This window comes from Capra hircus, chromosome 20, assembly GCF_001704415.2.
Source record: "Capra hircus breed San Clemente chromosome 20, ASM170441v1, whole genome shotgun sequence".
Taxonomy (NCBI): domain Eukaryota; kingdom Metazoa; phylum Chordata; class Mammalia; order Artiodactyla; family Bovidae; genus Capra; species Capra hircus.
The window spans coordinates 20,059,828-20,085,080 of record NC_030827.1 but is presented as its reverse complement, the minus strand read 5'-3'; the positions used below and the strand labels follow the sequence as shown (position 1 = coordinate 20,085,080).

At 39.8% G+C, this 25,253-nt stretch overlaps 1 protein-coding gene and 1 long non-coding RNA gene across 5 annotated transcripts in view; one reads left to right on the top strand and one right to left on the bottom strand.

Annotated features, from left to right (window-relative positions):
• The window catches only part of PDE4D (phosphodiesterase 4D), a 1,264,832-nt gene that overhangs the window by 296,594 nt on the left and 942,985 nt on the right, over positions 1–25,253 (bottom strand). The window lies entirely within an intron of this gene.
• LOC102184195 lies at positions 33–23,652 on the top strand. Its single transcript, XR_310863.3, has 4 exons — positions 33–127; positions 16,848–16,953; positions 22,932–23,009; positions 23,460–23,652. It is a non-coding gene; the product is annotated as an uncharacterized LOC102184195 (long non-coding RNA).

Here is a 25,253-nt window from a genome sequence, read left to right as displayed (position 1 = left end):
ATTGCTGAAATTTACAAAGCTTCTTTGCAGATCAGCGCCAGAGAGGAGGAGTGTAAACCAGCCAAACAGAAGACATCTCGAAACTTATTTCCTCCTCTGAGAAATGAGGTGTCTCTTGTTATTCAAGGTAAGATTCCCCGAGCACCTTTATAAGGAACACACCCCTTCACCATAGACTTGTTTATCCACCCTCAAAAAAAAAAAAAAAAATTTTTTTTTTCTCAAACTCTGGCACAGAAAACTAAAAGTTCTAGTCAAAAGTAAAGTTGAGAGGACTTGGGAGACTAGCAGCTGTTCATTTAGGGCACATTTAATGAAATTTCATGCTTTGGGGTTGGTTGTAGAAACACAAATTGTCTCTTAAAAATTAAACAGAATGTAGCAGGCATCGTTGCATCTGGTCATCCTGTAATGTTTAAACTGAAAAATCTAATGTCATGTTGCTGGACAAGTGGCTTCATGTACTGAGGCTGCTTCCTTGCAGGATATTTTGTAAACCTTATTTTTTTTGAAAATCATATGCAAATTTCATTGATTTATATGTATATACCAAGATTCTGGGTTTGCAAATTCCTAACAGCTCTTTAGTAAGGAATGAAGCTTATATCTCAACATCTCTTATTTTGAAAACTAATCCCTGCCCCAGTTCTTATATCTGAAATAAAATATTTTTTGTTTTAGTAGACATAATCTAAACTGATCCATTTTGAAAACAAACTTATGGTTACCAAAGGGGAAATGTATGGGAGAGGGATAAATTAAGAGTTTTGGATTAACTTAAAAACATTGGGATTCCCTGGTATCTCAGACAGTAAAGAATCCGCCTGCAATGCAGCAGACCTGGGTTCAATCCCTGGATTGGGAAGATCCCTGGAGAAAGGAAAGGCTACCCACTCCAGTATTCTGGCCTAGAGAATTCAATGGACAGAGGAGCCTGGCAGGCTACAGTCCATGGGGTCTCCAAGAGGCAGACACGAATGAGCAACTTTCACTAAACACACTATTGTGTATAAAATGGATAACCAATGGATTAGATATATGTATAATAACTAGTATATAGCACAGGGAACTTTACTCAATATTTTATAATAATTTATATGGGAAAAGAATCTCTAAAAGAATGAATATATATGTAAATGAACTACTTTGCTATACATATAAAACCAACACAACATTGTAAATCAACTATACTCCAATAAAATTTTTTAACAACCACAAAAAACAAACAAAACAATTCAAATTGCTCTTAAGAGAAGAGGATTGGATTTCCCTCCCCAATCCCTCTAAACATTTCCACTAGGATATATATTAACATTTGTCTGGGTGTGCCAACTTTAGTTAATTTGAATGTGAATTATCAAGTGAAAAATACTTTAAGCATCCTGATTTCTTAAATGACATTAGTTAGTACGTTGGTTCTTTAGTCTGACGTGATCCTGGTATTTATTTAGCATTTGCAGACAGGATATTGTAGCGCAAATGTGACCCACCCAAAGGACTTGGAAAATTAATGTAGTAAGGCATCTCGCCAGACCTCTGGCTACTTATTACAGCAAACCCTTCACCTCTTCCTCCCCGGTCACACTTCAAGGTACATTTATTATTTAGTCTCCTCTCAGGCCACTTCAGGTAAATGCCAATAAACTGCTTGCCATATAGCTAGCTCCTTAAGCTTTTCAGTTTTCCAATGACTGTTCAGGGCACTCACAGAGTCTTGGCTCTGTCCCATGTTAAACACGTTGTTGGCACTTTAAGGGAGGTTAACCAATCACATACTTTCAGACATTCAAAAGAAAGTTGGGGAAACTACTCCCCTTTTTGAAGGGAGGGGGCTTATGAAAAGAGGTTTATCTTTTTTTCTTGAAATTTTAATGTAGAGAAAAAAGAAAAAAAAAAAAAAACAACCCAGACTAAGTGAAAGCAACTGCTATTACTTATTTGAAGTACTGTTCTCTTTCACGTAAGGCCCCGCCACTATCTTCTTGCTGATATTTCAGAAAGAAAGTAACAGTAATCACCAAATGAAATGTCTGAATGTTGAGGGTTAAACTCTCTTGAAATAGCTGTATGACAGGGAGCTCAAACTCCGTGACAACTTAGAGGGCTGGGGAGGGGTGGGAGATGGGAAAGAAGCTCAAGAGGGAGGGGACATATGTATACCTATGACTGATTATGTTGATATACAGTAGAAACCAACGTAATATTGTAAAGCAATTATCCTCCAATTAGAGATAAATTAACTAAAAATTTAAAACCCTCCTGAGATAGTCAGTCCTCTGTTTCATCATCCCCAAGAAAGCTCTTTCTGTCCCGTGAGATTACTTAGCTCACTGGCACTCCCTTCCCGGTCAGAAACACATCCTTACTCTCTTTAGACTACTGCTGTCCCGTGCTCTACTCAATGTTACACGTATTCCAAGAATCTATCTCTGAAATTCCTAACTGGGTACACTATATCACAGTCCTTTAATGACTAATACATCACCCCTGTCCCCAAAGAAAACAAGTTTAAATAGTGGGGAATCTGACAACATATGCAACGAGCCAGAAGACTTGAAGCTTCTTAGATACATCCATCAAAGTTACAGAAAAAGACAGATGCAGAGTGGTACACAGTAGCACAAAGCCATGGAGATTGAAATCTTTAATTTTGCTCTTATCCCTGATATTAAGGTAGTGACAAACTGATCACAATTTTTTAAAACCCTAATAGTGCTTGTTCAATATTACAGTGTTTTCTTCAGTCTAAGGAATTTTTTTCCCCATAGGGTAATTTCTGAAATAATGTTTTATAAGTTGAGTATCACATATTATTTCTTCTGAAAAGCTCCTCAGAACGAAGGGATATGAAACTGCTTCCTCCCACACATTCCTGTTAGTACACAAATATATGATGGTGTACACAATGGCCAATGAGGATGCCTGAATCTGGGGAGAATTTAGGGACTTTAGGAAACACATGGACCTTGTCTGGAGGGCTTTAGAGAACATGCATTTGATCTAGAAGCTACTATGTTTCTAGCATTGGAGAACATGCATTTGATGTAGAAGCTACTATGATTTCTAGCATTTTCCTGATATACTGAAGTGTGTAGTGTTATATAGACTTCTCTTTGACTACCCCAGTACTCTTGCCTGGAAAATCCCATGGACGGAGGAGCCTGGAAGGCTGCAGTCCATGGGGTTGCTGAGGGTCGGACACAACTGAGCGACTTCACTTTCACTTTTCACTCTGACGCATTGGAGAAGGAAATGGCAACCCACTCCAGTGTTCTTGCCTGGAGAATCCCAGGGACGGGGGAGCCTGGTGGGCTGCTTTCTATGGGGTGGCACAGAGTCGGACACGACTGAAGCGACTTAGCAGCAGTAGCAGTTGACTACTGTCCCTGCAACATTTCAAAGGACTGTACCACAGATGTCTGTGTTCATCATGGCCATCCAACCGTACGTATACATTTGGTATACAGTGGTTGGTCAAACCACTGTGTGGTATCATGGTTCCTAAACTTCAGACATCTGGACACAACCTCAGAAGTCTTGTCCTACTGGCATCTATACCATGTATACACCATTATGAGTTGATATTTTTCTTCATTGACTCATTCTCTTTTAACTTACATAACATCAACAATAAGCTTATGTTTATTTGATTAAATGGGTTTGATATGCTGACTGCATTTCCCCCAAATAAAAGTGTTAATTAAAAAAAAAATCCAGATATCACCTACAATCTCTCCCATACTAATGGTGGTCAGCAGGCAACACAGGCAACACTCCTGTGGAAAGCATCAACTGCAGGGGAATAGACTGAGTACACCCTAAAACCTTCCTTTTATTCAATGGCAAGCACAGTCTGTGGGACTAAGGACAGTTATCAAAAGCCACGCATTAAATGTAAAATAGTAACTGAAACCAACTGAATGAACTGTTAAGTTCATTAACAGTTAGATAGTATGTTAATTACTATACAATTCGATTATTTTCAGATGTTACTAACTTTGAAATTCTCTGCCCACTTCCAAATCTCTATCCTTTGAGTAAACTCTTATTTTCAGATTACAATTTTTGAGAACCATGTTATGATGTAGCAAAATATACAGGCCTGTCAAATGTGCTTAAAATCAGGACTGCATCTAGGCCAAGTAATGTTGTAGGAAGAAGGACCATGGAGCACGGGCTTGTTATTTTGTTGCTGCTACAGTGTCCTGGCATTCTACATTGTACTCAAGTATTTAATAAGAACAAAACACTTGGAACTCTTGCAGTTGCTGCTGCTGCTAAGTTGCTTCAGTCCTGTCCGACTCTGTGCGACCCCATAGACGGCAGCCCACCAGGCTCCCCCGTCCCTGGGATTCTCCAGGCAAGAACACTGGAGTGGGTTGCCATTTCCTTCTCCAATGCATCAAAGTGAAAAGTGAAAGTGAAGTTGCTCAGTCGTGTCCGACTCTTAGCGACCCCATGGACTGCCGCCCACCAGGCTCCCCCATCCCTGGGATTTTCCAGGCAAGGGTACTGGAGTGGGGTGCCACTGCCTTCTCCGTATTTCCTACTTATTGAGAAATAATGTGGTATTGCCCTTATCTGGAGGGGAATCGGTAGTAGATTTTGAGCTCTTTCTCCTATATACATTTGGATTCAAGGACTTTTCTGTAAGCATAAACCTCCTTGGAGCTAAGTTCCTTGACTCCTCAGGAAAAGCTCAAGAGTATTATATTTCGAATGCTTCTGACCTTCAGGTTTCCTACCTCTTTTGTAAAATGTCAGGTTAGAAAAGTAATTATCATGATTTTGATGTAATCTTGCTTGTCTAACTCTGCTTTTGATGCCTGTGCTTTTGGTGTCGTATCTAAAAATGCACCACCGGGACCAATGTCAAGGAATTTTTCCCTATTTTATTGTAGGAATGTTAAGTTTCAGGCCTTGTAAGTTTTTAATCCATTTCAGGTAAATTACTGTGACCACTGTAAGGTACAGGTCCAATTTCATTATTTTATATGTGGTTATCGAGTTTTCCCAACATCATTTATTAAAGAGATAATCCTTCCCCCAGTGTATGTTCTTGGCTCCTTTATTAAAAATTAATTGACCAAAAAAGCATGAGTTTATTTCTGGGTTCTCTATTCTTTTTTTTTGTTTGTTTGTTTTAATATTTATTTATTTGGCTGTGCCAGGTCTTAGTTGAAGCATGCAGGATCTTTTAGTTGCAGCAAGTGGGAACTAGTTCCCTTCTCAGGGATTGAATCTGGACCCCATGCGTTGTGAGCATGGAATCTTAGCCACCGGATCACTAGGGAAGTCTCGAGACTCTATTCTGTTCCATTGATCTATGGGTCTGCTTTTATGTTTTATACTGTTTTGATTACTATAACTTTGTAATATAGCCTGAAATGAGGAAATGTGATGCCTCTAGCTTTGTCCTTCTGTTTCAAAATTGCTTTGGCTATTTGTGGTTTGCAAGTGTGTGTGTGTGTGTGTGTGGTTCCATATGAATTCTAGGATTGTCTTTTTTATTTATGTGGAGAATGCTGTTAGAATTTTGATAGATACTGCACCAAATCTTTATGTCAAGCTAAAAAGTTTCTGCATAGCAAAGGAAATCATCAACAAAATTCTTCTGGGTTCTGCATCGACCTGTATGGGCTTCCCTGGTGGTTCAGTTGGTAAAGAATCCACCTGCCATGTGGGAGACCTGGGTTTGATCCCTAGGTTGGGAAGATCCCCTGGAGAAGGGAACAGCTACCCACTCCAGTATTCTGCCCTGGAGGATTCCGTGGACTGTATATGTATAGTCCAAGGGGTCGCAAAGAGTCGAACATGACTGAGTGACTTTCACTCCCTTCACTCCACTCTCCAACTTTACAACTGTAATGCGTGTTGGGGGATGGGGGTGGTGGATGGGCAGATGCAGACTTTCCCATGTCAACAAACAACTCTCTGACACCACCAGCAGGGTGTCAGAGGATTCAACTCAATACTGACACCATCCACTTGGAGATAATATCAGATTCCACAGGTTAAGGGCTCAGTGCCATGAGACTCCCTCCTGCTCTCTATAGATGTCAGTTGCAAACCCAAGTTGTTACTTGCAATACTGAAAAACTGGCTATAAATCAGAGGTTCCCATGATCCCCTCCTTATTGCTAGAGATGCTACCAAGAATTCAGGAAACACATTTACTCACTAGATTACTGTTTTATTATAAAAGGATATAACTCAGGAACAGCCAGATGGAAAAAGTATGTAGAGCATGGTACGGGGAAAGGACACAAAGCTTCCACACTCTTTCCTAGTGCATCACTCTGCCCCCGTATCCCCATATTTACCAATCCTGAAGATTTCTGAACCCTATTCTTTCCAGTTTTTATGGAGGCTTCTTTGTTACTGGCATGACTGATTAAATCACTGGTCTTTGAGGACTGATTCAACCTCTAGCCTCTCGCCCAGCCAATCCCCTCAGAAATCTGGGTGAAAATGAAAGTTCCAACTTTCTAAAGGATTGGTTGGTTCTACTCCCTTCTTTAAGTTCCCTAAGGGACTTTCCAGAGGTTACCTTATTAGCATTACAAAAGATACGTTAATGATTCTTATCACAGGAAATTCCAAAGGTTCTAAGAGCTGTGAACCAGGAACCAGTGGATAAAGACCTAATATGTATTAGAAACAGATTTTGGTCATCCGAATGACCAAATGTATTTTTCTTATAAATCATAATGTCACAAAAGTGAAAATTTAACCTATGTAATGGAGAAGATATTTGCAAGCTACATATCTGATAAAGTATTAATATTTAAAATACATATAAAATTCGTACAACTCAATAGAAAAAGAACCCAAATAATATGATCAATAAACGGGCAAAGGACTTGAGCAGGCATTTTTCCAAAAAACAAGACATATAGATGGCTAAGCTAAGTCGCTTCAGTCGTGTCCGACTCTATGTGACACCATAGACGGCAGCCCACCAGGCTCCCTCGTCCCTAGGATTCTCCAGGCAAGAACACTGGAGTGGGTTGCCATTTCCTTCTCCAATGCATGAAAGTGAAAAGCGAAAGTGAAGTCGCTCAGTGTTAGATTGTTTAATCCTGGATATCTTGAAAATCTAGAATTTACTGGCTGATGGACAAGGAGTGAGGTGCTATCTTGTGATTTTGATTTAAATTTCCCTGATAATTAGGGATGTTGACCATCTTTTTATGTACCTACTAGCCATCTGGTCAACATCCCTAATTATCAGGGAAATTTAAATCGAAATCACAAGATAGCACCTCACTCCTTGTCCATCAGCCAGTAAATTCTAGATTTTCAAGATATCCAGGATTAAGCAATCTAAGTTCACTGTCCTCGTTTCTAGTTTTTAGGCTCATAAACACTATGATGAGGGTATACATGACAAGGTTACAAGTCTGTTAGCTGTGAAGGGTGTAAGATGTTTAGCCATAATCCTAGAGTCACTTGTGGTTACCTCCACAATACATGGCATTTTGATTACCTCATTAAGTAATCCTGACTAACATGATTATTTTAAAAGAACAATACGTGAGATCTCTGATAATATAGATTTAAACATCTGTCAACCAATTATACTGTCAATCAAAAGGTGCAGAAAACTAGTTTTTAAAACTGGCATAAGCATTTTTGCCTGGGATCAGTAATGTTGACAAGATATATACTTTGTAAGTAACTCTCAGAACTTTGTACTAATTCAAAATATGGGATCAAAAGAAAAAAACACCCTGCATTGTACGGCTCAAGTAAGCTGCTTGAAGTTTCATAAGTGCTGTTATATTTCCTTCTTATTCTAACCCTCTCTTCGTCATTCTTTATGTTCTTCTTTATTCTCAAATTATGTGTATCTCTGTAAATTTAACCTCATTTCAATTAGGTATTTAAATGATATTAAAGAAACACATGCAAACAGCTCATCAGTGGTAAGAGTAGGATTCTCAAACTCCTGCACTGGTCCCTGACCCAATGACACAAATGAGGTTGAGCTCTAGAGGGTGATGGAGGTGCCGAGTGCCTGGGTGGGGCTTGTGCACTGGGGAATTTGCTGTAGTGAGATTAGGTGCCCAGCAGGTATTTTATTGGACCACCCTAAATGTCACTGTATGACTTTTTTCCCTCTGAGGTGGTTTGTGTTTTCTAGGGATGGGTATTAAGTCATGCTGCTAGTGGTCTGATGTGGGCAAGAGAAGGGAAATGGAGGTCTCCCTGGTCAGTTTGCAGACTTTTGTAGCATCCTCCAAACACAGTTTGCACAGCTATCCTTCATGGACTCTCTGCCTACTGCTGCAAAACCTCTTGTCTTCCATGGGGAGAGATGTAGGGTATGCTGACTATCCCGAGAAAGAGTCAGGACTTGTGGTTGGGTGTACATTATACATACTTATACATACCTCTGTACTATCCCTATTTTTAGAGTTCGCTCATGTTATTGATTTGGGTGATATTTTTAGAAAAAAAAAAATGGGTGGGGAGATCATCTATCCACCATTTTGAAGCTAGAAATCTATAGATTTTACTTTAAAATGAAGGAATTGGCTATGTCAATTTAAGTTCAAGTATTTAAAAATTATATATCCAATGGCTAAATATATTTTGACCCTCTATAAGTATAGGTCAAGATAAAGTATTCTTTTTATCATAGTAAAACATACATAAAATTTCAGTGGCCTTAAATACATTCACACTGTCGGGCAACCGTTCAGTTCAGTTCAGTTCAGTCGCTCAGTCATGTCTGGCTCTTTGTGACCCCATGGACTGCAGCACGCCAGGCCTCCCTGTCCATCACCAATTCTCGGAGCTTACTCAAACTCACGTCCATCAAGTCAGCGATGCCATCCAACCATCTCATCCTCTGTTGTACCCTTCTCCTCCTGCCTTCAATCTTTCCCAGCATCAAGGTCTTTTCCAATGAGACATTTCTTCGTATCAGGTGGCCAAAGTATTGGAGTTTCAGCTTAAACATCAGTCCTTCCAATGAATATTCAGGACTGATTTTCTTTAGGATTGACTGGTTTGATCCCCTTGTAGTCCAAGGGACTCTCAAGAGTCTTCTCCAACACCACAGTTCAAAAGCATCTTCAGCACTCAGCTTTCCTTATAGTCCAACTCTCACATCCATACATGATTACTGGAAAAATTACTTGACTAGATGGACTTTGGTTGGCAAAGTAATGTCTCTGCTTTTTAATATGCTGTCTAGGTTGGTCATAGCTTTTCTTCCAAGGAGCAAGCGTCTTTTAATTTCATGGCTGCAGTCATCATCTGCAGTGATTTTGGAGCCCCCCCAAATAAAGTCTGTCACTGTTTCCATTGTTTCCCCATCTATTTGCCATGAAGTGATGGGACCAGATGCCATGATCTTAGTTTTCTGAATGTTGAGTTTTAAGCCAACTTTTTCACTCTCATCTTTCACTTTCATCAAGAGGCTCTTTAGTTCTTCTTTGCTTTCTGCCATAAAGGTGGTGTCATCCGCCTCTCTGAGGTTATTGATAGTTCTTCCGGCAATCTTGATTCCAGCTTGTGCTTCATCCAGCCTGGCATTTCTCATGATGTACTCTGCATATAAGTTAAATAAACAGGGTGACAATATACAGCCTCGACGTACTCCTTTCCTAATTTGGAATCAGTCTGTTCCATGTCCAGTTCTAACTGTTGCTTCCTGACCTGCATACAGATTTCTCAGGAGGCAGGTAAGGTGATCTGATATTCCCATCTTTTGAAGAATTGTCCACAGTTTCTTGTGATCCACACAGTCAAAGGCAACCATTACCACCATCCATCTCTAGAAAATTTTCACTCATTTTGTCAAATTGTAACACAGTAGTACCCATTAAACAGTAACACCCATTTTCCTCTCCTCCCAAACCTGGACAACCACCATTCTGCACTGTCTCCATAAATTTAAGTACTGATGTAAGTAGAATCAAAAAGATTAAATTTTAATGGTACATTCAGGAGTTGATAGCCAGTCTTGTTCTAAATGCCTCATTCTTAAAGAGCAAAGCAAAGCATTAGAAATAAAAGTTAAGATAAGGATTCTCAACTTGAGAAACTGATATACTTCCTTAAACCATCCCTGACTCTCTATAAAGTGTTGCTTGCTGTTACATAGACACAGTCAAGAGTAAAAATATTGCCTTGACCAGTGTCTGGTTTGTTTCCTTGCACGTCATCTCTATAGCTGTTACTTTGTTGAAATGTATACAAATGATATTAGCACTTACCCAAATTATAGCTCATATTTTCTCTCTAGTTCCGATTTCAGATTCATACTAGACCCTGTGTTTAATCAAGTGGTTTCTATAATGCTATGTACCTATCTCAAAGGACAATGCTATATTCTAAAATTGAGTTAAATCTTTTAAAAGAGATCAAACAACTGGAAAAATCACATTGCCAACTGAAGCTCTTGTTTCTAACACTGTGAGATAACTTGAAGTTTTCATTAAAATAGAATTTGGAAAAAAAAGTGTCAAAAATAAATGTACATGGAACATGCTTTAATGATAATTTAATACCTGATGCTTTAGACAATGAAGGAAATTGACTTATTAGAAAGCAGATTTTCAGAGGGCTCATTTAATTTACATTTGTTTGATAACATTTTTCCTAGCTTGTAGTAATGGTAATGGTAAAACAATCCAGGCAACTCAAGTAATTTCCCCTTGATCACACATCACAAATAAGATCTATTTAACGTAAAAGGTCTACTCTTTGAGACAATGTCTGTTAGTTAAGGAGGGTATACAGGAGCAGGTTAAAAAGTAGCCTTTGGGGTTAGATTGCCTGGGCGCCAATCCAAACACCACTGGTGACTAGCTATTTGATCTTGAACAACTTATTAATCTTCTCTAAGTCTCAGTTTCCTAGACTATAAAATGGAGATAAAACAGGGTTTTGAGGATTAAATGAGACACGTAAAATCTTGCCAAAGTATTTGGCATATAGTAGTGGCTCAGACAATAAAGAATCTGCCTGCAATGCAGGAGACCTGGGGTTCGATATCCAGGTTGGGAAGATCCCCTGGAGAAGGGAATGGCAACCCATTCCAGTATTCTTGCCTGGAAGTTTTCATGGACAGAGGAAGCTGGTGGGCTACAGTCCATGGGATTGCAAAGAAACGGACACGACTGAACAACTAACACTTTCAAGGGTTCAATGGGCTTCCCAGGTGGCACTCAATGGACATGAGTCATGTCCACCAACTCAATGTACATCATGAGTTTGAGCAAGCTCTGGGATATGGTTTTGCTTTGTTTTGTTTTACCTCTGAGCCACCATGGAAGCCCCACACTTGAAACTAACATATTGTAAATCAACTATACTTCCATAACTTTTATAAAAATTAAATCGTTTTCTGCTTCCATCTCAGTTTGACCTTGAGCCACTGACTCCCTTTACATAATAGACTTGAATAGTTTTCTTCCCTCCCGTCTTACACGTCTAAGGTTCAGTGTCTGTATTGTCTTAGGGTTACCTTTCAATGACACAAAACTTAAAATGTTAAATTTTTCTTGAAAACTTTCAACAGCCTCCTCTTCCTTACTGAATCAATTACAGCCTCTCCTGTGATAACAGACATGCACACCGTACATGGCTTGCCCGAAATCTGCCCAAGCTGCTTCCCCTACCTCCATCTCCCTTCAGGGTCTAACACGAGCAGCAGGAAAGACCAACTAACTCCATGACAAACTCAGAAGTTCAGTTTCTTGGCTTCATTCAGTTCTGCGAACATCTTGGGTTAATTCTGATGATTACTATTCTATATGTACATTTTGTACCTTGTGTGTGATATATTTACAATAGTCGACACCACACAATAGCAATCCTAGGGACAGCAGAGTTCCACAGTTACCGTTCAGACAATTGATTTTGACTGCAATCTTTGAAAACAACTTTAATCTCCTAAGATTCTACTTTTCTATGCGATAACACACTTATCTTCCTCCCAGGGTTGTTCTGGGATGGAAGGAGACAACCCGTTATCCACCTACGTGCAAGGATTCCTTCTCTACCACTCGCAGACCTCTGCAAGTGCTTTGTTGGCAACATTATTGTTCTTCCCTTTGATCTCTCTTTTTCTGGTCAAAAATTAACTCAGGGGTCAGCTTCTCTGGTCCCATTCTGCCTTTCAGTTTGAATTTGGTGCCCTGGGCTAAGCAAACGTTCAGATTCTGACGCTAATTCCAACCAGAGTGCTTAGGAACACAGCCACAGTGTGATCCTCTCTTTATCTGGCAAAGCGGAAGGGACTGTGGGTTCCCATCCTCCTATCCCCCGTGTCTGGTCCTGAACAGACACCTGGGCTCTTCCACAGAGCTGCAAGCCCCTTGCAATCAGGAATGGGGTTTATTTATCTCTGTATTCCCAGTACCTACAACAAAATGTGGCTCACAGGCTGTCTGCTTAACAACAGAGTACTTTTTTTGGTTAATCACAGTGGATAAGCCTTTTGTAAGTTTTCTCCCTGTGCCCTTTTATGGCATATGCTTCACGGCTGGAATCAGAATTCAAAAACTGAGTTTGGCGTGTTTTCTTTTTCATAAGTCACTATTTCTGAAAACTATTTTCTATACCTTCTTTGCCAAAACTGAGTTCCCACATCTTTACAGTAAAAACTTTCTCCCAAAGAAAAAAGAAACACACTGGAAGGGGGCTTAGGCAATCAGTGACCTGACCCCACCATCATTTTTAAGGAGGAAAAGATTCTTTCTTAAGTGTTTAGTGTTTATTATGTCATGAGCTATTAATCCAGATAAAGTACTTCAGTTCAAAGAAATGGCTCTTCTGGGAAGAGTTTCCCCACATCTTTACTGGCAGGAAAATGAGAGGGTGCTTGTGGGGACCTGTAATATCTGCCATAGCCAGCCACCCATCAGCCCATGAATGAGAGAGCTGTGCCTCTGGATGGGAAGTCTGCTCTGGCCAGAGCTCAAAGAAATGGCTTGGAGTCACGGAGTGAGGTTGTTAACACAATAACGTCTACATCAGCCTCATGAAGGCTCTATATACCCATTTATCAGGTGATGGAACTGAAGTCCAAAGAGTGCTTCCCAGCAAGGTGAGTGGAAGAAGTGGCTAGAACTCAGGCTCACCAAGTACCAGGCACTGGATATGGCGCTCACACATGTCATCTCATTAATATTGAAAACAAACTCATATTAGTGACAAGGTCGACTGTAGAGCATAGGGAACTACATTCAATATCAGGCGATAAAGCATAATGGAAAAGAGTATGAAAAATAATGTGTGTATGTGTAACTGAATTGGGCTTCCAAGGTGGCCTGGTGGTAAAGTATCCTCCTGTCAATGCAGGAGATGCAAGAAATGTGAGTTCGATCTCTGGGTCATGAAGATCCCCTGGAATAGGAAACAGCATCCTATTCCAGTATTCTTGCCTAAAATGCCACGGGCAGAGGAGCCTGGGGGGCTATAGTCAATGGGGTTGCAAAGAGTTGAACGCAACTGAGCACATAACTGAATCACATTGCTGGACAGCAGAAATTAACACAACATTGTAAATCAACTATACTTTAATAAAATACATTTAAAAATGAGAAAACACACAAACACATGAGCTATGTACTAGTTTCCTCCATCAAAGAGTTGAGGAAACTGAGGTCTGGAGGAGCTTAGGCACCATTCTCAAGGCCTTAGGAGTAGGGACATGGATTTGTCTTTTAGGAGAGCCAAACATCACCTCGGGAAAACTAGGACCTCAGGAACTAAACAAATAGCATCACAAATAGCATCTCAGCAGGAGGATTTTCTTTTTTTTTTTAATTTTTAAATCAATCCTAAGATAAAGATGATGAGATGGTTAGAGTTTCACTCCTGGTCACAGTTATTTTTGTCGACATAACATCAAAATCGTTAGAAATTAATCATTATTTTCATTCTAGGAATTAAAACTTTACGAATGTTTCAGGTATTTAGATACCAGATGATAGGTGTGTATATAAACGTAGTAGTCAACAAAAACTTTTGGAAAAAGATGCACTTTTATTTTACTATGTTGACTCTTTTTTCCAAAATGAAGACTCATTTTCCTTTTGAACTCAAGAAAAATTTCAATAAGTACCTTATACTTACAGTTATATTTTGCTTTTATAACAGAAAATTCCTGAATAAGCGAAAGGCAAGCAGACTCAGGTACTGTTTAACCTGACTTTGTGGATCAGTCTGTGCTCTTCTGGGGAGAAAGTCAGCCTTCATTCCAGGCAGGCAGTGAACTCTAAAAAAATAACTGTATACAATACAGAACTGTGATTTTCAGAGGAATTACTCCATAGTGTATTCTCTGTCTTCTCAAAGAGAGTGCTTTGTCTAACAATTTTGCAAAAAGTTGAGTCTTAAAGATGGTACTTGGCGGAACTTGATTTATGGAAAGTTGAAAGCAAATGAGCTAGGAGAGAGAATGCCAAAACACTCTCCACTTTCAGAACACATTGTTACTCCATACGGGAGGAGAATGCGAAAAAGCTCTCTCCTCCAAGTTCATGAAACTTAAACCTTCATTCAGCTGACAGCCCTTCAGTCAGTTCATTTCCCCAAGGACTAAGTCAGTTCCGGTTAACACACAGACCTCTCTGAAGATAGTTAATCTTTTTCTTAAGAGTTACCTAATAGAAACTCTAAATTACAATGACAGCTTAGTTTTAGTTTAAAAAAAAAAAGTTATTTAAAAAATAATCTGGCAAATGAATAGTAGTTTAAGCAAGGCTGTTGTAATTCCTTTGTAAATTCCACTACACATCATATCCCGGATATTAAAATGGATCCGCTTCCCACATTATATAATGATTTTGCTATGAAAATCTAGAAAGGATCTTTATAATTTTTCTTTGAAATTATTTGGCTACTAAACTCATCTAGCTAATGACTAACCCTGATTTCTCTGCAATCATCTGACATTCTTGAGAATTCTTGTGAAAAGAAAAAAAAAAGCCCAGAAGTTTTTTTTCCAAATGTAATAAAATTTTTATAAATAATTACTTGACAATTATTGAAGTTCACATAATGTTACATTTTTAAATACTTAATTAAATTTTAATCAGGATTTTGCAGTTTTCTTTTTGTATTTTGGAGTCAATAACTTTACTTTTTAGTTCTCAAATATTTTCATAGGTCCATAAAAAGCTCACAAGCTCTAGACACTGAGGACCAAAGTATGTGCCATGGACATCAGATCGCTGGTGTTGGTTTTTGGAAGGAAAGAGAATTCCAGTAAGAAGTGATTCATGCGAGGAGACATTTTTAATATTTCCAGATAGTGTGCTATTTCCTGCAGTACATTGATGATTATGAGTTATACTTCACTTTGCTAACGAGGTGAAGTAAGGCAACCAGTCTTCATGACTTACTCATGATCCAGCTCAGTCTAGATCCCATGAACAATAAAAAGCGCAAGATGTGGTTGTTTCCGGGAGGACCAAATAGTTTAGTTTGGAAGAAAAATACTCCTCTCTTTACGGTTAGAATTTCTCTATAATAACTGAACACATGAGATCATGAGATAATGAATTCAGAGTTTGGGTACATGAATGACCAAACTAAAACAATAATATTGTTGCCTGCTGTACCAAAATGATTGGTTAAACTGTCCTTTAAAACAATTTAACCTAGTGATTTAGACACAGTGATATTGCTGGGGAACCAAAATTTTCCCATAATGGAGGAAGTTGGATGAGAGTCTTTAACAGGCCAACTTTATTTCTATTCAGGCCCAGGGGATATTATTTTGAACTGGGGTTAGGTTTCTACTCCAATTAGAGAAACTGGAAATAGGAAGACAAGATTTCAACCCACAATATAACAGGTATATCTGAATTAACACTGACTCTTATTCTGCTCCATTGCTCAGTGAGTATGATTGATATTTTTCCTTTGAAATAAACTTTGTTTTTTAAGGACAAATGGATGTATTCTTTCAAAATAGCACAAAATGTACCACAGAGGCTTCTATAACCAAATGTGTTTTCTTCATTGTTGTCACTGTTACTTAAATACATTCCTAAAGCCTACAGTGAAAATGATATGAGCTTTAGGAATGCTGTGGAATTCTGGCTCTTTTGTAACTGGCAGGTAGGCCAGGAGGTTAAACTTTAATGCCTGAGTGACTTGACTCTCCTGACTCAAGGGGAGTTACGTACCACGGGGCACAATCTGGCTGCAGCGTTACCGCGTGCTCTGTTGGGGGAGAGTGACTCACCATTTCAGACCAAGCTCTGTGTCCACACAGAAAAGCCACCACTGCCAGTCTCCTATCCTGGGGAAATAATCTGTGAGCAACCTGCCTTCAACTCCTTAGAGATTATTTCTGAGAACGTATGTCCTCAACTACTGCTTGACATGACTGGAAGCAGAAGAAATGGCTACAGAGAATTTCAGCTCCCCCTAAAGAACCACCTTGGGCTTACCTAGTGGCTCAGTCAGGAAAGAGTCTGTCTGCAGTGTGGGAGACCCGGGTTCCATCCCTGGGTTGGGAAGATCCCCTGGAGAAGGGAATGGCTATCCACTCCAGTATTCCTGCCTGGAGAATCCTCATGGACAGAAGAGCCCGGTAGTCTATAGTCCATGGGATTGCAAAGAGTCAGACATGACTGAGCAACTAACCACGGCACAGCACGGTGCCACTAAAAATCATGAAGCAATTGTGTGAGAGAGTATCTGTTAGCAAGGCCACTGCATGTGTCTGTGCAAATGGTATACTGCACAGTTCCAGGGGGCACCATTTACACAACCCATGATGGGAATTGTGTTTTTGGAGTCCTGCAACATGGTGGGCCTGTCTTTCTGTGTCTCAAATGATGAGACAATACAACTGTATTTTTCATCTTCAGATAGATCCCAAAGGCTCCAGCTGAAGTACCAAGGCTAACACAAGGAACAGTACAGAGAAAGGAGTATCAGACAGTGATGGGGAAGACTGTGAGTCGGAGTGACAAGGTATAAATCCCAGCTTGGCTCCTTACCCAAGTCATATGGATTTACCTTTCTATGCCCCAGTCTATTCTGCTGTAAAATGGGTGTGATCAAGGTGGTTGGGAGAATTATATTAAATGATGCTGGTAAAATACTTATATAATGAGAATTATAATGCTTATAATGCTTATATAATAAGAATTAAAATGCTTATAATGAGAATTCAGGTTTATTTTCCACATTAAAACAGTTGCTGTACTATAGTGTATGTCTCCTACCTGCAAGTATTAATAGATGGTTATAAGCATCTGCCTATGATGTGGAAGACCCAGGTTCGATCCCTGGGTTGGGAAGATCCCCTGGAGAAGGAAATGGCAACCCACTCCAGTATTCTTGCCTGGAGAATCCCATGGACAGAGGAGCCTGGTGGGCTAGAGTCCATGGGGTCACAAAGAGTAAGACATGACTGAGCGACTACACTTAAAATGCTTAGAACAGTGCTTAGCACCCAGTTAGAGACTCACTAAATGTTAACTCTTACTATTAAAGAAGATAATGTCTCTCTCTTTTTTTCAACTATTAGGATTATGGAATGTATAAAAAAAATCATACCATATTATTACAATTCAGCCTCAAGAGTATTTATGGCTCTGGAAGAAACATTTTCTGTGTATCTCTAAAGCTGAGAACTAGGAACAGTTTAACAGGATGCTTTTGGAAAAACGAAAAGACAATGACCAAAGGTACACTGAAGCATTTGCAGATTTTTTACTGGGGTAATCAGTCCACAGAAAAATACTCTTTCCACTCCTCAAAGAGTAGCTCATTATCCAGGAATGTCTGAGACCCCAATGTGATCAACTTTTTTTACTTGCAAAGAGAAACCTGGAATTATATGAGAGATCTTCCCTTTTAAAATGTTGCTGGTATCTCAAATTTTATAAAATACCATCTGGCCAATACTATGAAATCAAACAAAATAAGTTTGATGTGGGGGTGCTCCTTGTGTTACTAGATTTCTCTTTAACCACCATTTAAGATGTACGGACTTACTGCTTTACTAATCTCAAAACAACTCCTTTATGCAGACTGGGTAATGCAACAGTGGGCTAATATCAACTATTTATATTTTAATAGTGGTGGTGGTGGTTTAGTTGCTAAGTCATGTCAGATTCTTGCAACCCCATGGAGCCCACCAGGCTCCTCTGTCCTCTGTCCATCCAGGCAAGAGTACTGGAGTGGGTTCCCAATTCCTTCTCCAGAGGATCTTTCTGACCTGGGGGTTGAACCTGGATATTCTGCATTTCAGGCAGATTCTTTACCAACTGAGCCACCAGGAAGCCCCATTATAACACCAGGTGCAGTGTGTGTGTGTGTGTAATAGTAGCTCAGTCACGTCTGACTCTTTGCAACCCCAAGGACTGTAGCTCACCAGGCTCTTCTGCCCTTGGACCTCTCCAGGCAAGTATACTGGAGTGGGTTGCCATTCCCTTTTCCAGGGGGTCTTTCTAACCCAAGGAATGAACCCAGGTCTCCCACTTTGCAGGCAGAATCTATCATCTGAGCCACCAGGGTATAATAATTCTCAAAACAAAAAATTGTGTGTTAAAGGCCTGAAATGTTTACCATTAGAAATTAATTCCACTGGATAAATTATTTTATTTACTATTTAGCAGTAGGTATAGTAAAAATTGTTGGATAATTAATTGTGATAAAATGTTAAGTGCTTATTCCATTCATACATGAAACCAATCCTAGTAGACTTAATTAAAAAAATAAAAATCTTCATTTTTACTCTTTAACTAATCATTAACCAAAGCCTGAGTGACTTTGGTTACTTGAATAAGTAATTTGGTGCCTCTGAAAAACAGAAGGAAACCAGCATTTGATTAGCATCTACTGGAGAAGGAAATGGCAACCCACTCGTGTTCTTGCCTGGAGAATCCCAGGGATGGCAGAGCCTGGTGGGCTGCCGTCTCTGGGGTCACACAGGATCGGACACGACTGAAGCGACTTAGCAGCATCCACTTAGTTCGGTTCTTTAACTGTTTTTTCCTTCAAATATTCAAAACAACCCCTTAAGAGTCGTAATTATTCCTTATTTTATAAGCAATTTGATGTTTGGAAATGTCATGCCTACTTCCTTTGGACCATGTACTTCTCTCATGCTACCAGTGCTGATGCTGTCAAGTAAATATTCCAGATCTGGTACTGTTGGCAATCAGCAACACACACACACACACACACACACACACACACACACACACACACCAACATTTAAAAACAAGGGTAAATTCATGAGGTTAGAGCTAGCTGCCATATGATAATTCAAAGGGAAGATTCTGTGCTGATGAACAGAACCATTTTCACCTTATTCTGAATCATCGTGTTTCATTGTTAGGCACTTTATACAGTATATATATTAACTGGGATCTCATATTTTCTTATATTCATCACAAACACAGGTTGGAGTGTGTAATTAAATGTAAGTAGGTGATTTATCGTTCAGATTTTTCTAAAGGAGAAATGGAAGTCTGCTGGATTGGAGAGGGAGGGTTCTATAGAGATTAGGGGAAAATTGAGGGAGAGCAAAACTTGCGTTGATTTCATAGGAAGTAAAGGGTAGAGGTGGCAAGAATACACAGAAGAACTATACAAAAATGATCTCAATGACCCAGGTAACCACCGTGATCACTCACATAGAGCCAGATGTTTTAGAGTGCAATGTCAAGTGAGACTCAGGAAGCATCACTACGAACAAAGCTAGTGGAGGTGAAGGAATTCCAGCTGAGCTATTTCAAATCCTAAAAGATGATGTTGTTAAAGTGCTGCACTCAATATGCTAGCAAATTTGGAAAACTCAGCAGTGGTCACAGGAGTGGAAAAGGTCAGTTTTCGAATCCCAAAGAAGGGCAATGTCAAAGAATGTTCAAACTACTGCACAACTGCACTCATTTCACATGCTAGCAAAGTAATGCTCAAAATTCTCCAAGCTAGGCTTCAACAGTACCTGAACCAAGAACTTCCAGATGTTCAAGCCAGATTTAGAAAAGGCAGAGGAACCAGAAATCGAATTGCCAACATCTGCTGGATCATAGATAAAGCAAGAGAATTCCAGAAAGACATCTACATCTGCTTCATTGACTACGCCAAAGCCTTTGACTCTGTGGATCACAACAAACTGTGGAAAATTCGCAAAGAGATGAAAATTCGCAAATACCAGACCACCTTACCTGCCTCTTGAGAAACCTATATGCAGGTAAAGAAACAACAGTTAGAGCTGCACATAGAACAGCGGACTGGTTCCGAATTGGGAAAGGAGTACATCAAGGCTGTGTATTTTCACCTTGCTTATTTAACTTATATGAAGAGCACGTCATGTGAATTGCCAGGCTGGATGAAGCATAAGCTGGAATCAAGATTGCTGGGAGAAATGTAAATAACGTCAGATATGCAGATGACCACCACCCTTACGGCAGACTATGAAGAGGAACTAAAAAGCCTCTTGATGAAGGTGAAAGAGGAGAATGAAAGAGCTGGCTTAAAACTCAACATTCAGAAAACTAAGATCATGGAAAGGGGCCCCATCACATCATGGCAAATAGATGGAGAACAGTGGAAACAGTGACAGACTTTCTTTTCTTGGGCTCCAAAATCACTGTGGATGGTGACCGCAGCCATGAAATTTAAAAAAGCTTGCTCCCTGGATGAAAATCTATGACCAATCTATACAGCATATTAAAAAGCAGAAACATTACTTTGCCCACAAAGGTCTATCTAGTCAATGCTACGGTTCTTCTAGTACTCAAGTATGGATGTGAGAGTTGGATCATAAAGAAGGCTGAGCACCGAAGAACTGATGCTTTTGAACTGTGGTGTTGGAGAAGACTCTTGGACTGCAAGGAGATCAAACTAGTCAATCCTAAAGGAATCAGCCCTGAATATTCATTTGAAGGATGGATGCTGAAGCTGAAGCTCCAAAATTTTGGCCATCTGATGCGAAGAGCCAACTCATTAGGAAAAAAGGCCCTGACTTTGGGAAAGATTGAAGGCAGGGGAAGGGGATGACAGAGGACGAGACGGTTGGATGGCATCACCGACACAAAACATGAGTTTGAGCAAGCTCCTGGAGATGGTGAAGGACAGGGAAGCCTGGAGTGCTACAGTCCATGGGGTTGCAAAGAATCGGACACAACTGAGCAACTTAACAACAAAAGAAAAAGGGTAGAGAGTCAGAAGTGAAACTAGTTCATACATTACCAGGACAGCTTTAGATTTAACGATGTATAAGGAAATCTAAGACTTCCCAGGTGGCGCAGTGGTAAAGAATCTGCTTTCCAAGCAAAAAATGTTAAGAGACATGGGTTTGACCCCTGGGTTGGGAAGATCTCCTGGAGGAGGAAATGGCAACCTGCTCCAGTGTTCTTGCCTGGGAAATCCCATGGGACAGTGGAGTTTTTGGTGGGCTACAGTCCATGGGGTCACAAAGAGTCGCATAAGACTGTTCTACTAAACAACCACCACCAACATTCTGACATCTGTTAAGATGTCTTTATGTCAAATATGTCTTTATGTCAAATATGTCTTTCCAAGCAATATCAACTCAATTAAGACATTACCAACTTAATCCAATGCACATAAATCCAAAATGATTAAATACTATTTATCCAGAATAACATAATATACTTATGAAGATGGATTAGTAAGTATTTTGAGGTCACTATAATAAATATAAATAAATGTAGAGTACTTGGAAAAAAAGGAGCCCTTGCTTCAGAGAGTTTGCAATGGACAGAGGGATGGCTGGTAAGAGAAACACTCCTATGAAAAGCATCACATTATTATTTTGTTTTTCTCACTGTATAGGCCTCATATTTGAATTTGTAGTGTTCTTCACTGTGGATTTCACCCACTGAAACAGAACTTCTATGAGCACAGGGATTGCCTGTCTTACATCCTCCTACATCTCCAATAACTGGAACAGTGCCTGGTCGATAGGAAGCACTCAACCAACACTGGGCAAATCAACAAATGAAGTACATAGATCAGGAATGTTCTAATACGAAAGCAGAGAAGGAAAACTCCTTGTGGGATGAATAGTCCCACACAAGATGTCAAGGAAAGAGGATCCTGGATAGGAGCTCGAAAGCTGCTGGAAATGAGAAGGCCATTCTTTTGTGGGGTATGGGATAGACAAAATGGATGGGCCAGGCCTAGAGCCGCATGAAGCAATGTGAAGTGCTATTTCACCAGGAAATCTTGATGAAGGGATTTGGGATTACATAAAGAAGAACCTTTTAGCAAAAATAGGAGGGGCTCCCTTGGGTTTGTTAGAAGAGTCCATTTCTGTGAGGAGAGGTATTGGAGCTTTGGGTAGAAGAAAATACACAGAGAAAATATGAGACTGGGCTGTCAGGCCCTGAGGATAGAACTTCTAAAGGTCTGCTTGAATTCTGGGATTTCAGGCCTCTGTTTTTACCTTTTTGCTCAAAATGATTTAAGAGAATTTCTTAAATTCCTTGAATTAATCATAAATAAAAAGTTTCCTTTTTCTTCCTAAACCAAAAGAAAACAACTAACTATCAAATTTCTCTCATCTTGTATTTGGCAAAACCACATTTCAGCTAGTGGGGAAACAATTGGTTTACCTTCATGCTAGAAGAGGTCATTGAGAAGGACATTAAAGACGCATTCTCTATAGATTTCATAAGATAATTAATCATTTTGTTTTGAAGGTTTATGAGATAAAGTATTTTAAAGCCCATTCTAATTAAACAGCTTGGAGAAAGACAGCTTTAAACCTCAACCTATGAAAGCTCTTATTTCAAATGCTAGTCTACAGAGGACTTCAACTAAACATGACTGTACATTTGATGGTGTGAGAAAGTAAATAGATTTGCTTTATATTTATTAATATCATCTCTGGTGTCATTTACTCAAATGCTAAGATACTACCACAGAAACAATAATAGTTTTGTTTCATTTTTTTTTCCAACATACAGAATAAAGAGAAGCCTTCATTTCAGATACTTTTATACACAGGCAGATGAATTACCTCAGTGTCTATGACCTTCACAGAGGTAGGTATTGGTACCTATGTCCTCTGAATACCTACCTTTCAAAACTGAATTCTCCAAAAATCTGCAGCTCCCTGACTGAAGGCTTTTTTTTTTTTTTTTTTTAAATGCCTGTGAGTCTTTGTCTAAGGGTTGCTTTCCTGGCCACAGTTACATGCTTGACCTATGGATAAGCAAACCAGAGTGCTGGGTTGTTCATGATCCCTAATAGGTGATGGATGAGAGGGAGCTGGTGGGTAAGGGTTCCAGCTTCCTCATCCCATTGATGGGGCCACTCTAAGGAGTGTTCCACTCTGTCCCCTGTTGCCCCAAGCAGGACTCAGACCCACGTTCCCACTGGGATAACTTGCTCAATGATGTTTTTGTGTCCTTCCACTCTCTGTCTCACTTCCTTACTTCTTTCCTTAGGTTTTGTGGACTTCCTAAATAAACTGCTCATACTTTTTGCCCCAGGTTTTACTTCCGGAGTATCCTAGACCAGCCCTGCCTCTTCCATTGTGACACCAAAGAAGATTTGATTGGGACTTGGAAACTAAATAAACAGGGATTAAAGTGAGAAAAGTAGAGAAGACCCTGATGCTGGGAAAGACTGAAGGCAAAAGGAGAAGAGGGCCAGGAGAAGATGAGACGGTTGGATAGCATCACCCGTTCGATGGGTGTGAACTTGGGCAAGCTCCAGGAGACGGTGAGGGACAGGGAGGCCCAGTGTGCTGCAGTCCATGGGGTCGCAAAGAGTTGGACATGACTTAACAATGGAACAACAACATAAAGTGAGATGGTTATGTGTGTTCTTCATTAAACACTGAAATGCTTCTATTTTAGTTTAATACTCTGTCGAGTTTCTCACGTTCTTCCCTTTTCCTTTACATCCTTGTTTTTCTTTCCCATTTGGCTTTTTCAGTCTCTGGCACACATGTGTGAAATAAGATGCCATAAGGGTATGTCAATGAGAAACACTGACTTATTTTTTAAAAGTTTACAGCCTCAGAATGTTTATTATATGAACCAAAAAGACACTTTACACTTTGTGTGGGGGATGTGTGTGTGTGTGTGAAGGGAGTCGTTATGAATACATGATATGCTGGCAGGCAAATGTTATTTCTAGAAGAAATGGAAATGTAAATTTATTTGCCTGGATCTAAATTAGTGTTATTCTAAAATCAGTATATTTTCTGATAGTGTGAACCAACATGCAAAATACATAAACACATATATATGTGTGTGCACTTGACATATACTTAATATTGAGTTGGCCCAAAAGTTTGTTTGGGTTTTTCTGATATTAGGCAACATCCAAATGAACTTTTTCAGTTCAGTTCAGTCGCTCAGTCACGTCCGATTCTTTGCCACCCAATGGACTGCCGCACACCAGGCTTCCCTGTCTATCACCAACTCCCAGAGCTTGCGCAAACCCATGTCCATCGAGTTGGTGATGCCATCCAACCATCTCATCCTCTGTCGTCCCCTTCTCCCGCCTTCAATCTTTCCCAATATCAGGATATTTTCCAGTGAGTCAGTTCTTCGCATCAGGTGGCCAAAGTATTGGAGCTTCAGCATCAGTGCTTCCAACGAATATTCAGGACTGATTTCCTTTAGGATTGATTAGTTTGCTCTCCTTGCAGTGCAAGGGACTCTCAAGAGTATTCTCCCAACACCACAGTTCAAAAGCAACAATTTTTCCATGCTTAGCTTTCTTTATAGTCCAACTCTCACATCCATACATGACTACTGGAAAACCCATAGCCTTGACGAGACGGACCTTTGTTGGCAAAATAACGTCTCTGATTTTTAATATGCTCTCTAGGTTGGTCATAGCTTTTCTTCCAAGGAGCAAACGTCTTTTAATTTCATGGCTGCAGTCACCATCTGCAGTGATGTTGGAGCTCACCAAAAAAAAGTCTCTCACTATTTCTGGCCAACTCAAAAAAATGCACATACTAAAGATATTGAAAATCAATCAATGATAACTCTTAAATTCAGAGTTAATGACTGAGTCATGTCTCTTTTCTAACAAGGTTTAACTGTCTTAAGGAAAAAAAAAACAAATACCACCCCCCTGCCCTCACCACCACCACTACCAAATAACAAGCCTGGAGCCACCACAGAGGCATATTAGGTCGGTTGTTAGTCAACACTGTTGAAAAGCCAGACATGTCAGAATGGTCCCTAAATCTCCAGTTATTTATAGCAAGTATTTTAACAGGAGCAGATAAAAAGGACAGATTGTCTTCAGACGTCTGAGACCAG